This window comes from Falco biarmicus, chromosome 4 (genome assembly GCF_023638135.1).
Source record: "Falco biarmicus isolate bFalBia1 chromosome 4, bFalBia1.pri, whole genome shotgun sequence".
Lineage (NCBI taxonomy): Eukaryota > Metazoa > Chordata > Aves > Falconiformes > Falconidae > Falco > Falco biarmicus.
In genome coordinates, this window is record NC_079291.1 from 24,428,930 (window position 1) to 24,435,407 (window position 6,478).

Consider the following 6,478-nt stretch of genomic DNA (forward strand, 5'->3'; position numbering starts at 1 on the left):
GAAGGGAAGGCAAACAGGAAGATAAGTTCTATTAAAAGCAAAAGCATCACTAAATTGCATTGCAAGATTGGACTGCTGATCCTCAGGCATGGCATACCCTGCCTAGCTGGGATCTAAAGAAGAATCTAATTTAAAGTTTTAAATCAACTTTTAAGAAAGTAAAAATATGCTTGAAGAGGCCCAATATATTTGTTTTGTTCACTGCTCTGTAAAATGGGAATGGTTTCCTATAGTTATGGGTTTGTAGCTTCGCATTGAAATGGTATCTTCCACTGCTAATGCTTCAGGAACATTGTCATCACGGTGACTGGAAAATAGTTGATCCTATATAAAAACAAAATGGGAAGAAGGAGGATGAGTATCAGCAACTCTGTTTTTTCCCCAATAGAAGTATACAATGTAATTTCTTGCTAGTGAAACAGTATCCAGAAAATTGTAAAATGTTAACAACTGAGAAAATTTCCTACCTAAGAAATGAATTTATTTCATGCTGATTTTTTGCCCTAACAGGACTGAGTTAACTAAATAGTTATACACAACACCGCATCAAAGGCAGACAAGGAACAAAAAGATGAAAAAGAATCAGATGGACTGTTTCAGTATAAGCGCTTTAATTTCCTCCTTTTTTGTCTCATTCACATTGTATTTTTAATGCTGATGTTAAGTTTAGGACACAATACCCAGACAATGAAAATGTGATAAATTTGCCTTCTTCAGCATTGCATCAGGCTAAGTGAATGCTGTTATGGTTCAGTCATACATGACATTACCTCAGCCTGTTTGGTGTAACATTACTTTCTGGTGACATGGTGGGAAATAGCAAACTTAATTTGAGAAAAAATAGAATGTCTGCCTTTCACAAGTTTCTTAAAGGTCATATAAAACCTTTTTGATGTAATTATAGTTCTGGATACTGGGAAAAATTATTTCTTTTAGTGAGCACTCCCAAGGCTCCATATAAATATCTTCATAATGATCTTTTATATATATATATATATATATAGTGCAAGAAGAAATTTAAAAGTATAATTTGGGACGTTTGGTATCTATGAGTAAATGTGCAGTTAGAGAACATACTTGCCATAGTCGCTATAGGAATCTAATGACTTTGCAAAAAAGTTTGCAACAATGATGTATATCTAAATAAACCCTATGGCACAGCTAGGAAAAAGTATCCATTGCTTTTCATCCTGGCTTCCCACATCCCACTGTCACAGCCTATTCATCAGATTTGAATTCTCTGTGTGGGTTGAATCTGAGGTTTGATATCTTTAGGTGCTACATAATCCAGTCTAACGTATTTCTTAATTTGTGCCCAAATTGGGTTTTGATTCTGGAGTTTCATGTTACTGTTAAATTTTAAATTTACTCTGTCCTTGCCAGTCTCCTAGACTCCTTTCCAAACAAGCAAATGACCTTACGGTCTTCCTGGCTGTCCAGTTTCATTATATCTGGAGTCACTCTTGGACTTCAGGCACACTGTGTTGTGTTTGATAAACAGGGCTGGAACATTCATTCTTACATACTGCTAGGAACACAACATGTAGCTGTTGCCCAGCAGGCATTTGTCTGTATCTTTGGGATGTACATTGCCACTATTTTGTTGAAAGAATCACTTAAATACATCCTATTTGGTGATAAAATTTTGGCCTTGCCAATCTGTAAATTTAACAGTGCCCATATGAAGCAAGGGAACCCAGTGTGGTTTCAAGTGGTGATAAGCTATCACAATTGTACTCCAGCACGTGACTGGGAGAGTTCTTTTCCTATAATACTTCTTTTCATGAAGGTCAACGCAAGTGAATCTCTCCAGAAGCTGTGGGGTGGGAGGAGGGGGGACTTTTTAAAAAAGGAAAAAAAAAGGAGGACATTTCTCCTGGATTAGATGTTATTGTGATTGTGTCATTAGCCATACACAGCAGAAAGTAGCTCTGTTTGGCAGAACCCTTCTGGGAAAACAGAATGAGTATCCACATTTTACAGATGGGAAACCATAGAAGAGAAATTAAATGGCTCAACAAATGTGTCAGGGAAAATCTGTTGCAAAAGTAGAAATCGAAGCCAAGTTTGTTATGTCCCTGTTTAATTTTATACTGGTGAATTCCTTCCTCCTCTTTATGATTCTCATGTCCACAAAATACTATCCTAGCCTTATGGAAGGCACTAGAAAAAGTAAAAGAGAGGAAAAGAGACATGACCGGGAGAAGGAATGTTCTTTGTGGTATGTTTTGGGAAAGGAGTCCAAGAAGGACAAATATAAACAGTCATTTAAAAAACAGGCTGCCTGCTTCTCTTGCTTTGTTCTGTTTCCTCCCACTCATCAGTAAAATGAAAATATTATACAAAAAATTCCAGGAAAATGATTTCAAGGAAAAAAAAAAACCCAACTAGTTGGCAACTTCTATAAATAGGCCTTTTTATTTCTTTCAGCTTTTCTGCTTTGTGGTCAGTGCTTCTCCCCCACCAAACAAACAGGTTTGTTTTCCCCTTGCAGTCTGCTTTAAGTATATTGAAATTAATATTCTAAGGTAGATTGTTTAAGGGCTTGACTGTGTTTAAAGTTTGCCTATGGTTTAGTTGGTGTCGGTGTAGATAATTTCTATCTAAACCAGGCTTAATATTCGGACACATAATAGAAGGCAACTGTTAAGAGCAGCTTGATAGAGCGCCAACTGCCAGCAGCGTCTGCAGGATCTGAGGGCTGTGACCGCTGCACCCTGAAGCACACAGCTGCCTGTCGAAGATGGGAATGACCTCAGCTGTCTGGCCCCACCGCCTGACTCCACTGCTGTCCTCCCAGAGCTGGCAGGAGCTAATGTTTACTTCCTCCTCACTCTTCCCCAGGTCAGACACTACTCTTCAGCACCCAATTTCCCTGGCAGTTTGTGTGAATGCAGTGGGATATGAAAGGGCGCAGTGAAAGCATGTCACGGATTCCCCTCCGCTGCTCTTTTACCTTGTCGGTGACCTGAAACAGAGATTCAGACAGGCAGCCTGGGGAGCTGGTACCTTCAGCTGCTGCGGTCAGACTGAGTATAGCCCACCTAGGAGGACCCTTGGCCCAGGTCAATTTTAAAGAAAAAAGGCAGACATTTGTTAACTGTACTTTTTTTTCCCCTTCATAAACTGAAATAGGGTTGCTCGTTTATAAACTGCAATAAAACAGACGTATGTGTAAAGAAATCAAAAATCCTGCATTCTGTAAGATCCTGTTATTACTTTAAAAAAAAATAATCATAACAAATGTGACACTTTATCCTAGGTCTAAAGCTTATTATAATTTATTTAATAAATTTAAATTATAAAAAATATTCAAGTGATAACATTGGTTACCATTTTTTTCAGCTGTTTACCAAAACGAAATATCAAATAAACTATAAAACAAGATTTGGGTCAAATAAGTTCTTCATAGTTATAAAACTAATGGTAAGGAGATAAATAATTCGGAACACTGCCAATAGAAGGCAAGACTGAAGGAATATACTCAATTAATAATCCCTGATTACTTGCTAGTTTCAGCTGCGAATAGAAGTGGTAATCTCTTTCACTTTGATTCAAAGAAACGGCTTTCAAAATAAGGTCTATGGATCTTTGGTAATCTCCAGATTGTTTCTACCAGGCTTCAGTGGTAACTGAGAAAAGAAATCACTAGCAGACTTAAATTTGCCTTTTAGGAGTCTCTACTCTTGCGGAACTTAAAATGATGTGGCTGGTTGACTGAGGACTGCTAAGTCTCTGGAACTGGTGCTGGAGAATTCTAGGGTTGCTGCAAGAGAGCTTGTGCAGAGGTATGAGAGAGGTTTTGAAGGTGCACATAAGACCTGAGGGGAAACTAACAGCTGATGTTTGATGACTTTTCATGTTGGAATTGTGATAGTGTTACAGAAATTGAAGATAGAACCGCAATTTGTACTGCCAAGATGATTGGTCCTGATTCACCCAACTTGCATTACATTACCACTCTAATTCCATGAAGTACCACATTTACTTCTGGTTTGCATGACTGCATGTGAGGCAGGAACTTTGCTCGTTCAATGAGATTGATTCTGGCTATGTAGTTCCAATAAGGTTTTGTTACTTTTGTGTATATCTTATGTTAGTCTGGCTGGTGATGTTAAATTATTTGGGAGAAGGAGCTCTGTCCAATGTGGTCATAGATATTGCCAATGGAGACTCCACACCCGCTCCAGGAAATGTCTGCCGGTGCTTCACCGTATTTTCTACAAGGCTCTTTGCCCTTATATATCTCCTTAATCTACTTTGTCATAAATTAACCCATTATATCTTCGCTTGTACTCCAGATATGAAAAACAGGTTATTGCTTCATTTTTGCAGCAGCATGTTACCACTTTCTCCATCAATTTCCATTTCCTCCAATTAACCAGACACAATTCTATGCATCTTTCCTTGTAATTTATGTTCTTAAACTAACAATTTCTGCCACTTTCCTCTGAACTCTCTCCATCTTTCTTAAAAGTGTACTGTCAAAACTTCGATGCTGGATTCCCCCTGATATCACATCACTTCTGCAAACAGATAATATTGCATCTGTCTTATAATATGTATGCAAACATGTACGGGGCTTGGGGCAACATTGTAGCATGTTTTACTCCTGTTTAGTTTCTGATTATGCACCATTACACATAATCCTTTCCTGCAGAAATGCTACCTAATCTGTTATTTTCTGTTCTACATTTGTGTGGAAATTGTCATAATCCAATATTCTGTTGTTTCATCCTTTTTTTGCAGCTGTCACACCAAGCTGACAGGAACACTTCAAGTTGTCTAAAAGTAAGTAATTTTTCCTAAAAATGTGAAAAAGTGTATTATTGCAGTTCAACTTTCCCTCAGAAATTGGCTGCAATTATACTTTGTATGCTTCTTGCTATAATAAAAATGTACAGATGACCCCATTATCTACAACCAATACAAACAATTCTTGTGGAACAGAACAGCATTAAGAAAATAATCTAGATCAGAGATAAAGACTTGTTTAAAAACCTATTTTGCATTTTGATAAGAATACAAAGGAAAATAAATAAAGCTCAGTCTTTCTTACTGTGACTTTAAGGTAAGGAGTGCTCCTACGTGTCATTAAGGTAATGCTCCAGATGATCCGTTCCTGGAAGCCTTCCTGGCTAGAAGACATTCTCCAGTAATTACAGGCATTTCAGACTCCGCTAAATCTCAGCTCTGGGGTTGCTTTCTCACTTTCTGGGCAAGAGCTGCCAGTTAGATCTTGCCATGAAAAAAAGCACTTGGGTCATCTTCCCTTTCCTTTTAGCAGCTTCCACAAAGTTCTCAAAGGAAGCTCTTTTTTCTATCTTCTCCTTTCCCTTACATAAATTCTAAGACAGATGCTTTCAGTCCTTTCCTCTGCTTCCCTACAGCTTTGGAACTAGACAGGAGAAAACCAGACTCACCTGATACCCTCCCAAGGTGTAGGGAAGAAAGAGGAAAACTACTATGGCTCCTGAAGGAGCAGATTCGACTGCTTATGAGTGGCAGTGAACTGGAAACCAAAAGAGTGCATAAACATACAATGTTGAGGCTGAACTCAAGTGAGTATTGGGTTGATTTGAGAGCTGGGGGATGAAGTGACCTCCTGAGCTGAGGACTGGATAGCCAGAATGGTTGGATACAGACTGTTGAACTATTAGAGCTTCAGAAAGATATTTTTATATCTTTAAGATTTGAAAGACCTTATATTACAATTTTTGAAAGCTTTTAACTGTTTGTGAAAAATCTGCTGTTCTACTGATTTCAGTGGAAATTTCAGTAGAGAAATATGAAGTTCAATGAAAAATTATTTCAACTTTTCAATTTTAGCTTTTATTTATTTTGAAGGATTACTTACTATTTGGGAACAATACTTGTGAGTGTCTCTGTGTAAGTGTTTATTTCAAGGAAAACAGTTGAACTGAAAAAACTGTAATATGACTGTTTTTTCATGTTTGTCTAAAAAAAATAAATATTCTTTTTATTTTGGTGACTGTTATAAGGCTTTCCAGGTTTCTTTCCTCTCTGAATTTGAACACCAACATCAATATGTGATGTGAACATTAATCTGGAACACTTCTAATTGTATATGGTTTCAGTTTAAGAATCAAAAAAATATTCGGAATAGGCAAAGTTCCTGAATTTTCATTGCACTTGAGGTTTTTTATCCCAAACAAATGTTCATAATGCCTCACATGTTGTATGTATTAATTATTGTGTGTAATATGGCTTGGTCAAGATAATGCATACAGTAAGAGGCCCCAGTGAAGAACAAAGATTTTAATTTAGTAAGGCTTGTATTCATCTGTCTAACACTGGGCATCTTTAGAAATCTTTCTCTAAACTGCCCTGGTCGACAGAAAGTAAGGCACCATCTGAGGAACTAAGCTGCTTTTGAAAGTGCCTGTTTCATTTTTCTTACTGACTTTAAAAGGAGTTTAGGATAGTAAGCATCGTAACTTGGATACCTCAGTTCAAG

At 37.4% G+C, this 6,478-nt stretch overlaps 1 long non-coding RNA gene across 1 annotated transcript; it reads left to right on the top strand.

The window, feature by feature from the left end:
- The first annotated feature begins 2,912 nt into the window (after nt 1-2,912).
- On the top strand, nt 2,913-6,263 carry LOC130148842 (uncharacterized). The gene is made up of 4 exons (XR_008821672.1): nt 2,913-3,065; nt 3,675-3,788; nt 4,750-4,791; nt 5,391-6,263. It is a non-coding gene; the product is annotated as an uncharacterized LOC130148842 (long non-coding RNA).
- The last annotated feature ends 215 nt before the right edge of the window (nt 6,264-6,478 follow it).